Source organism: Macrobrachium nipponense, chromosome 13 (genome assembly GCF_015104395.2).
Source record: "Macrobrachium nipponense isolate FS-2020 chromosome 13, ASM1510439v2, whole genome shotgun sequence".
Lineage (NCBI taxonomy): Eukaryota > Metazoa > Arthropoda > Malacostraca > Decapoda > Palaemonidae > Macrobrachium > Macrobrachium nipponense.
In genome coordinates this window covers 12,029,225-12,039,305 of record NC_087206.1, presented here as the reverse complement: position 1 = coordinate 12,039,305, position 10,081 = coordinate 12,029,225, and the positions used below count along the sequence as shown (strand labels likewise).

Genomic DNA, 10,081 nt, shown 5'->3' with positions numbered 1-10,081 from the left:
TTAGTGGGCTTCCTACAATATATATATATATATATATATATATAGATATATATATATATATATATATATATATGTATATATATATATATATGTATATATATCCTTTAGGAATCAAATTGGAATGAATATTGACAAATTATTAAATTTTTGACATCACCAATCCTTTCAGATCCGTATGATGCTAAGAGATGGTCTTCATATTATCTTCATCTTATCATAGATAAACATAGTCGACAACATACGAAAGGATATATACTGCCTGCAGTCTCTCTCTCTCTCTCTCTCTCTCCACACACACAAACACTTGTATGATAACATGCGATATGGCCAGCGCGCATCTGTCTTACGGGCTGAGTCACAAAACAATTTTGGTGTCAGGGTGCTTACCTCAATTCTGTAACACACACACACACACGAACACACACACACACATATATATTATTATATTATTATATTATATATAGATATATATATATTATTATACTATATATCTCGCATGGTTATTATATGTCATTCACCTTCCTATGCGTTTATGTTTGTGTTTATTTAGATACAAATACTAAATCATGTGTTTTATAGACTTTAAGCTGAATATAATGGCATTTCCTAGTATACAAACCTGTTTTCTTTTCCAATCACACTTATAACCTTCGTTTTGCCAAGGGGCGATCTATCGCCTTCTTCATGCGGCTTCGATCATTATACCTGTCCCACCGATCACTAGAAAAGTAACCCCAGGGTTTAAAACAACTCCTGTAGAGGTCCTTGAATAATGATGACTGACTTACAAACAAAATCCCTCTATTATTGAGCTTCTTACCTCGTAATTTAGAGTGATCATTAACTATCCGTGTATGGGATAGGGGATTACACACACACAGAGACACACACCTCTTGCATGACCATAGGCGTTGTAAAAGGTGATATATCATGAGGAATTCTGTTCCAGTGAAGAAATGATGTAAGTTATACTCTACCGCTCCAATGATGACATTCTGTTTGTATAAGTTCGATGCATTTCAGATGGATTACTTTTATAGCTCTCTCTCTCTCTCTCTCTCTCTCTCTCTCTCTCTGCTTGATAAGTGACGGTGCGATAAAAGGAGGTTGTAGAGAGAATTCGCGTGAGCAGCATTTGAATGACTATGACAGCGCTTCTGATTTAGACTGCTTAAAAAAAAACTTGAGGTAAAACTCTGTTTATTGTTACTTCCTTGAGACAATGCTTTGCTAATTAAAAATTTGTAAGAGAAGTAACGTGAAAATTCTATATATATATATATATATATATATATATATATATATATATATATATATATATATAATGTATCTACATACACGTACATATACCTACACACGTAGTACATACTGACGAACTCCTCCAACGGTCCAAGAGTGTGTGTGCGCGGTTGGTATGAACGATACCACGAACTTAATCATCGCAAGGGGATGGGGGGAGGCGGGGGCGTTACCCCAACGACCCTAATATGGTTTCCCAGGTCACTAATTTGGCTCCGGAGGATTCTGAATCATGAGAGGAGGAGGAGGAGGACCACTTCGAGAAGAATATTATCCTTTGGTCTTATTTCTGGAGGTATTATTAGTATTATTTCCTTCTCTCTCTCTCTCTCTCTCTCTCTCTCTCTCTCTCTCTCTCTCTCTCTCTCTGGGTTTACTTTCTGTTGACACAGAGTAGAGAGTTTCCTTTTATCATTGTACTTGAGTGATACGCTGCATGTCTCTTATGTGATACATAAACTCGTAAAAATGCCATTGAGTGTTGTACCGCAACAGTCAAATGAGTTTTGAATTTACATCAGTGGTTTGTGGCAACACTGGGTACTTCGAATTCTCTTTTATGAAATTTGACAGTATTACTAGTTTTGGCATCCAGTCCGCGATTCAAGTTACTCTCGAAAAGTATCGAGTTCTCACCTGTGGTCTATGACAGTATTCAGCCATTATTAAAGAAAATACTGTCGTAAAGATAGTTATGATAGAGCGCTCTTGCCCCGTGGAATTCCTGTTACCGTGATGGGAAAGATTACCCAAGAAGGAGAGAGACACTGACTTCATGCGTCGGAAACGAGTTACCAGAATGTTTCCCATTCCAGGCCACCCAGACCCTCAACCTACACTACTCCACCTTCCCTCCATCCTCCCCCTCCCTATGCTCCCCCCCCCACCCCACATGACTGCATCAGTATATGTGCAACCTTGAAAGAAACAGAGTGAAACAGGTTATTTATGCACATTGCATCCAACAGGGGGGTGAAATGCACTTTTCTCTTTCCTTTTTACAAATGACTGAACTTCTTTCCATAAAATAAGGTAGAAACGGAATAAACACGTACGATGCGAGGATACAGAGGGAAAGTAGAAATAGAAAAAAAATGAAAATCAATAAAAGAAATCCAGTTCGTAATCGGAAACCATGTCCTCTAAAACTTGATATTACAATTCTAGTCCAGAGACGACAGATGATCTGTCGTTCCTGCTCTAACAGCAGACCTTTTATTTCTTTCCATTTCGAATGATAGATATGGTTTTACGTAACTCGTCCGGCACCGGTAATACCTTGAATACGATACAGGTTAGTCGCCCGATAGAAAGGCCTTGAATGGGACTTGGTGCTAACTGTCCTTAAAAAATAATTACCACGAGATTCCAGGGTATTGCAGGCTACCTCCCGGGTATTAATACCCTAAATGATATGTTTGTGTCATTCTTATTCGAGATATTCCGTTAGTAATCACCATTTCACGAAATTCCATAGTCCACTTTTATCATTCTCGAAAGTATAATTCTAGATGTCGACCACTGCAGAATTCTGTGAAAGAGTATTCACTCAAATGGACGACCAGATTTGCCAAATAGAATTCCACGTAATCCTGTTGATGAAATAATTTACATACAACCCAGCCCGGCAAGATTCGCTTCAATAAGAATACAATAGAATCACTGTGACACGATAAGAATATGTTACGTGGGACTCACGAAGGATTCAAACTATATCAAGAATGCGACTCTTAAATTGATCTCACGATTACATTTCTACTGGTATTCCAAACTCATCTTTTCAGTTGGGATCGGGTGAATTATGTCTGAAAACTGGTCTTTCCACATTGAATAACTTGAATTAGATCTTTGGGTAGTCTTTCGAATGCAAAATAATTCAATGCAGAACCTGCTATTAATTATTTTAAAGAGGACCTGTCGTCTTCGTTTTATACGAACCAGTTCTTGCAACATTTTTCCAATTGCGATCAGTCGAGTTATCTATACACATATATACATATACGTATATCACTATCTTATAGAACACACACACACCTTGTTTTTACGAGTAGAATCATAACTCTAGACCTGATTTACATTACGCGACTTAAATGATACATTTCTGCCTATGCTTTTAAGTCGAATGATAATTCTAGACCTGATTCGATATTGCAAGCAACGTACTGCACCGGCTGAGAGACTGAATAGGAAATTTGCAAACTTGCAATGGAGAAGCAGTGTTTGCACGGGATGCAAAAGTTACAAAACCAGTTTATCGTGTGAAGAAAGTTTTTTCTTCTTCTTTTTTGCCGAAATTTTAATTTTACCGTTATCCAGATGATTGGGGGAGGCTAAGAAAGTGTTTTGAAAAGCGCCTCTCTCTCTCTCTCTCTCTCTTCTCTCTTCTCTCTCTCTCTCTCTCTCTCTCTCTCTCTCTCTCAATCGCGCAGATAGTACAGATGCCATACAATTGTGACAGTTTGCCCACAGAAACTATTTAGAAACACTATTCTACGGGGATAATATTTAAGTCGCTCTCTCTCTCTCTCTCAGAATCGCGCAGATAGTACAAATGCCATACAATTGTGACAGCTTGCCCACATAAACTATTTAGAACACTACGGCAGATAATAGTAAGTCTCTCTCTCTCTCTCTCTCTCTCTCTCTCTCTCTCTCTCTCTTTCTCTCTCAGCAGAGCAGGGCTCCACGTCAAAACATTTTTTCAGAGATAGTTATCATCCCTCATAAGGAAATACGGGTTAAACGAAACCCGCTGTTGAGTGTCGAAGGCCACCTCCTCCTCATTCATCATCATCACATTCCGGTCACACCGTAAACTGGATTCATCATTTTTAAAATCGTGTAATGCGAGACGTATGGTGAAAGCCCGAGAGAGAGAGAGAGGAGAGAGAGAGAGAGAGAGAGAGAGAGAGAGAGAGGAGACGAACAGCAGGTCCCCAAAAGGCCAGTGCTCAAGTTGGAACATCATTAAAAAAAAAAAAAAAAAAAAAAAAAAAAAGATAATCAGTCGGAGCTTGTTGACTTTTGTTTACATTGTTAGTCTCCTCATAGGCTGATTTTTTTTTTAAAATTTATTTATTCTTTTCGGGGGTTATGTCCTATTTTTTCTTTTAAATCTTCTTTTGGGTCGGGCCTAGAATAATACTAGAAAAAAAAAAAAAAAAAAAAAACCTTTTACGGAGATTCCGAAAAATTTAATTCGTGTATCCTTTTTCATTCTTATAACTTTTATACCTTCACACCTCCCTGCCTATTAAAGAAGAAGCCACAGAGATTCTTCCCTTCTCTTTACGGAAGGCGCACAGCCTTCTCCTCCTCCTCCCAAGACCTTCTTAGATCCTGCGCTCCCTGTTAGGGCCTACAGGAACCGGAGTGAATGTTCAAATAGGCTGCGCATTGGAGCATTGGAGGCCTGTCTGTGAGAGCTCGTGATAGTAGTAGTAGTAGTAGTAGTAGTAGGCTTCCAACTTCCACGTCCTTATAAGGGGGAATTGCCATGAAGTTGTTGGAACAGGAAGACGGTCGGTTTACATTGCGCTCCCCCAGCCTAATATCGTATGCAAAAGTAGATGGCACCAGTTTTTTTTTTTTTTTTTTTTGGCTTGTCTTCAGTCTGTATCTCATTGTCTTTTATATATATATATATATATATAATATATATATATATATATATATATATATATATAATGTATATTGTGTGTGTATGTTTGTATGTAAAAAAAACTGTCTTTGTGTTGTCCAAAATATGAAAATATATTGATTTTATTATCAAAATTTACAGTTGATTGTTGCTAAATTCTTAGGTGTCTATGACTTACCTTATATGGCAACGCATTTCAAGCTTATAAAGCTTATGAAAAAATATATACTATAGATTCACATGTGACAATAACTTACATTTTGTAGAAATGCATTTTGATCTAGTTTAGAGCAGGTTACTAGATAATCCAATCCATCTCAAAAAATACTCAGACACAATGTATCATGAAAAAATACAAAGCGAGCCAAACAGAACACAGTAAATTAAGAAGGAGTCACATCTAGGTTATTGACGCCGTAATGAAATTAAATAGGAAGTTACAAAAGCTAAGTTTAAGAATTAAAGGAGTCGCCTATAGGAAATATATATATATATATATATATGATCTAAGTTTTGTTGAGCTTATTAGATGTCTTACAAAAAAGGTGCTATGTAGACATCGAGGAGAAAGAGGTGGTTCAAGAGTAATTAAATGAGAGGATAATGAACAAACAGTCAAACAACAAAGCAGCTGTTTTTCAGTAGACACCGGGCATCACATGCGCGATCTCTTTACACTGAAGACACCGAATATGTCAGCGGCCCCCACCCCCCCCCCCCCCGGCCCCCCCCCCCCCCCCCCCCCCCCCCCCCCCCTGGCGGCGGTACTCGACGCGCTTAAAAGAAAAAAAAGCAGCGACGAAAACAATAGGGCAAAAACACACTGCAAGTTGTTGTTGTTGTTGTTCTTCTTCTTCCCCATCTTCCCCTTTCACTTCCTTGTGACATTTCCCCCATTTCCTTTTGTTTCTTTTTCTTTTTCCCCTCCCCTGTTTCTTTTCGTTACCTTTCGTTCTGGTGTTCGGGTTTTGCATATGTCGATAAATTATTGGTGTACTGTGGGTTTTCGTTAATAAGAATTAGAGCCAGAAACAAGTGATTGTGTCTTACGAACACACGCACGTACACATATACAAACATACAATATATATATATATATATATATATATATATATATATATATATATATATATATATATATGTGTGTGTGTGTGTGTGTGTGTGTGTGTGTGTATAAAAACACATACATAGAGAGAGAGAGAGAGAGAGAGAGAGAGAGAGAGGAGAGAGAGAGAGTGTGCTTCCATTGTTCTTGTAAGTAAGTACTTTACATAACAATATGTAAATTTTCATATATTAATCTTTCCTTCTTCCTGACAATTAAATACTGAATTCTAATTCTCTAATGTCCTTCCTAAAGCAATTTTTTGGTTGTATTTCCTTTTTTTTTTATTCTCACGCTAACCTAAATTTTTTAGCGGCCGTGCAGGATGTGAGCCGTGATCTGCCGTCAGGAAAGAAAGAGGAAATAGAAGACAAAAGAGGATAAAGTTAAAAGGAAAAATACAAGGTAAGAATTGCGGAGAACTCTCAACTCGTTTATCCGTCTAATCTGGCATTGTACTCGGTGTTATCGCAAGCATTCTGACTTTGCCACAAATGCTAAGTTCACTTTCAAGGAGTTATCTGAGGTATGACTCTCTCTCTCTCTCTCGAATGTTTTTGGGACAAATTTACGTCACGAGGAGTACTTGCAAGATTTTGTAACATACGAGTGCCTGAAAGGATCTTGAATTACAGGAAACTCTCTCTCTCTCTCTCTCTCTCATCTCAGAAAACCGGTAACAAGAACTTCAGCACTGAAAATGTCACTCTCCAAACTGCACCTGTTGAATTTAGGTTTTAATTTTATTGTAAAGAATTTTAATGAAATACGTTTAAAGTCCGTATCGTCTCGCTTTCCCAAAATGCAACTTATATATATATATATATATATATATATATATATATATATATATATATATATATATATTGTATATATGTATATATACATGCATACATTTATGTATGTATATATATATATATATATATATATATATATATATATATAATATATGTATATATATAATTATATGTTAAATTCTCAGACCAGTACCAAGACGACGCGAAGCTTGAAATCACGATATGAAAATGTCGCTGATTAAAAATTTAAAAAAGTGATAATCTATAATTTTTAAAATACGCATAAACAGAACTATAAAAACTAGATAATAACATTCTTGCTTTAGAATTTCAATTAACGTGTGAATAAAAGTGAAAAGTAGTATAGCATTATTTGCATACATGAAATTAACGGTTTGACGAAGTTGTGCATCTTTGGTTTGTTGAATTTACGATTTCTTGCGGATGATTAAGATTCGATTAAAAAGGTATATAAATAATGAAGATACATGTAGATAAAAGAAATAAACGTATGAACTAACTCTGTGAAATTCTTCTTGTACTTTCGAAGACTAGCAAGGATTCATATCAATTCCAAGAACTTATGAATCACTATTTTTTTTTTTTGTCATTATGAAACCCGATGATCCTCAACGCCAGACAGACGCATCATCATTTAGCTATTTTCTTCGTCACTTTTATGGGTTTTGCATAGAAACGAGCGCGCGCGCGCACACACACACACACACACACACAGAGTAAACATTATATTTTTAATATATATATATATATATTATATATATATATATATATTAAATGAGTTTTTATGTTGCTATATATATATATATATATATATATATATATAGTATATATGTATATATATATATATAATATATATATGATATATATACTATATATATATATATATATATATATATATATATATATATATATATATATATATATATATATATATATATATATATATATATATATATATATATATATATATATATATATATATACTATATATATATATATGATTTTAATCTCATTAACACGTGATTTTTCAAGAGACAGGAACTACACTGTATGTGTGATTTTTCACACATACATCATTTCCTAATTAAGGTAGCGAATCTGAAAACATGCAAAAGTCACAAAAGTCACTGCAGTGTTCGTCATGTAAGTAACGCAGTACCCAACCTCAAGCCAGATTTCAGGCAGTAAGGGCTGTGGACTCCAGAAGGGGCTTCTCGATCTTCTTCGAATACGGAAAACATAATTTCTAAGGTGGAGATGGAAAGCCGGGAGACCCCCAAGTGATCCAATAAGGAGGATTTGTCAGCGTTCAGACATGCATGATTAATCTTCTTAAATCTTCTGGTTGCTTAGTTACGATGTTCAGTTTTTGGCCAAACGTAACTCCTGGAAAAGCTACACATATAAATAAGCTGTAGAGACGGAAGTTATGTTAACATTGATCATATAGGGGTGGTGGGATTTTTTAATACTGAATTGTACGCTCGCACACACATTAATGTTATATAATATCTGTATTATATATTTATATATAATACATATTCATGTACCCTGCTATATAAAGCATATTTTTGTGTTCATCCATATGATTTGAGCGCTCCTGTGCCTACGATTTTTCTCTTTAAAGGTCTGCGGGAAGTTAGTTTTCATGTTGTAAGACTAACATTTTTGTCATTTTAAAAGAAGAATAGTTGCAATTTTTTAAATCCTGTTTTTTTTAAGTAAGATAACAAGAACAAAATATCAAAAGAACAGGTTCAGTGTCAGCCCAAAACAAAATAAAAAATTATGCTTTGAGAATATTTGTCAAAAAAAAGTAGTGTGGATACTTTCTTTTTTGCAAGGTGCAATTTGAATGCTATACGTTATTCAAGAAGAGTTTCATTTTATTTTACTGGTAATTGTTTATTAACAGCATGGTGCCAAGACAAAGAATGATTTTCTTTGCCCCTAACCTATCTTACCTACTTCTCGTCTTCTTATATTCAGGAATCCATCGTCTGAAACATACTGTAACTACATAATGTCCTTAATACAAATGCAAGTCCGTTGCAAAATTATTTTGATCTTGCTGTCGTGTTCAACGGTATGTGAGTGTATAGTTTTTGAATTCGGTTTCACTTCTTTTAGAAGTGTCCTGTTAAGAAATTTTAGATGTTAAAGAGACTAGGAAAATTGAAGTGACAGGGTAAACGCAATTTGCTCTTGAAGTATTTTCGTAATTACCTTGAACACCAATGATATGTTTTAATTTCAATTGATTATAGAAATATTTACAAAATTATGACATATGGTAACATCATAGTTTTTATGATTAAGTAATTTTGTAAATGCCAAATAGTATAGCATACTTTATTGGCTATTTAGATTATGATTAAAGTGATGGGTGTATTTCTATTCTTCTTTTAAAACAGAATAAATATATTGTCAGTTTAGTACATTTTAAGTTATTGAGAACCAAATTATTTATATATTGACTTTCATTGTGCTATGGTTTCACACACACACCAGTCACAGGACTTGTGTGTATGTATATATATATATATATATATATATATATAATATATTATATATATATATATATATATATATATATATATATATATATTATATATATATATATATATTATATATATATATGTATGAAAGGCGAATAACTAACTAACTTGATCACGAAGGATAATACAACGTGATGCTATGTATAAATAAGGTTTTTGCCACGAAGGAAAAAATGATGCTATTTAGGCATTAACCTTTATATATATATAATATATACTTATATATATATATATGTAATTATATATTAGATAAATATATATTTATATATATATATAATATCTAATATATATAGTGCATATAACGTGATTTCTCTTGATAATATTACTTCATGAAAACAACTCAACTCACCTCAAAGGATTCTTCAGGATAAAACTCGTTGGTAGGATTTTTTTATCCCCTATCTTCAGGATGTCGATAATTAATTTTCCAATTTTCTCACTAACAAACAGCCTGCTACCGAACAACCATTTACATCTTGAATATTAAAATGTTATGTTAATTTGGTTAACAATGAGACATTTGTATGAATGTTAATTTCGTAATAAATGAGCACCATTTACTAAGCTCGCACTTTTGTTTATCAGAAACGCGCGCGCGCCAACTCAAACTGCACCGAACCTGAGGTCCACTTCAACTCTTTGCCGTACTCTTGTTTGGCAA

At 34.4% G+C, this 10,081-nt stretch overlaps 1 protein-coding gene across 2 annotated transcripts in view; it reads right to left on the bottom strand.

The window, feature by feature from the left end:
* The window catches only part of LOC135225645 (uncharacterized), an 80,545-nt gene extending 70,464 nt beyond the window's left edge, over positions 1 to 10,081 (bottom strand). For both annotated transcript variants that reach the window (XM_064264971.1, XM_064264972.1), the window contains exon 1: positions 9,770 to 10,081. The gene's annotated coding sequence lies outside the window, so the exon portion shown is untranslated. The remainder of the gene's footprint in view (positions 1 to 9,769) is intronic.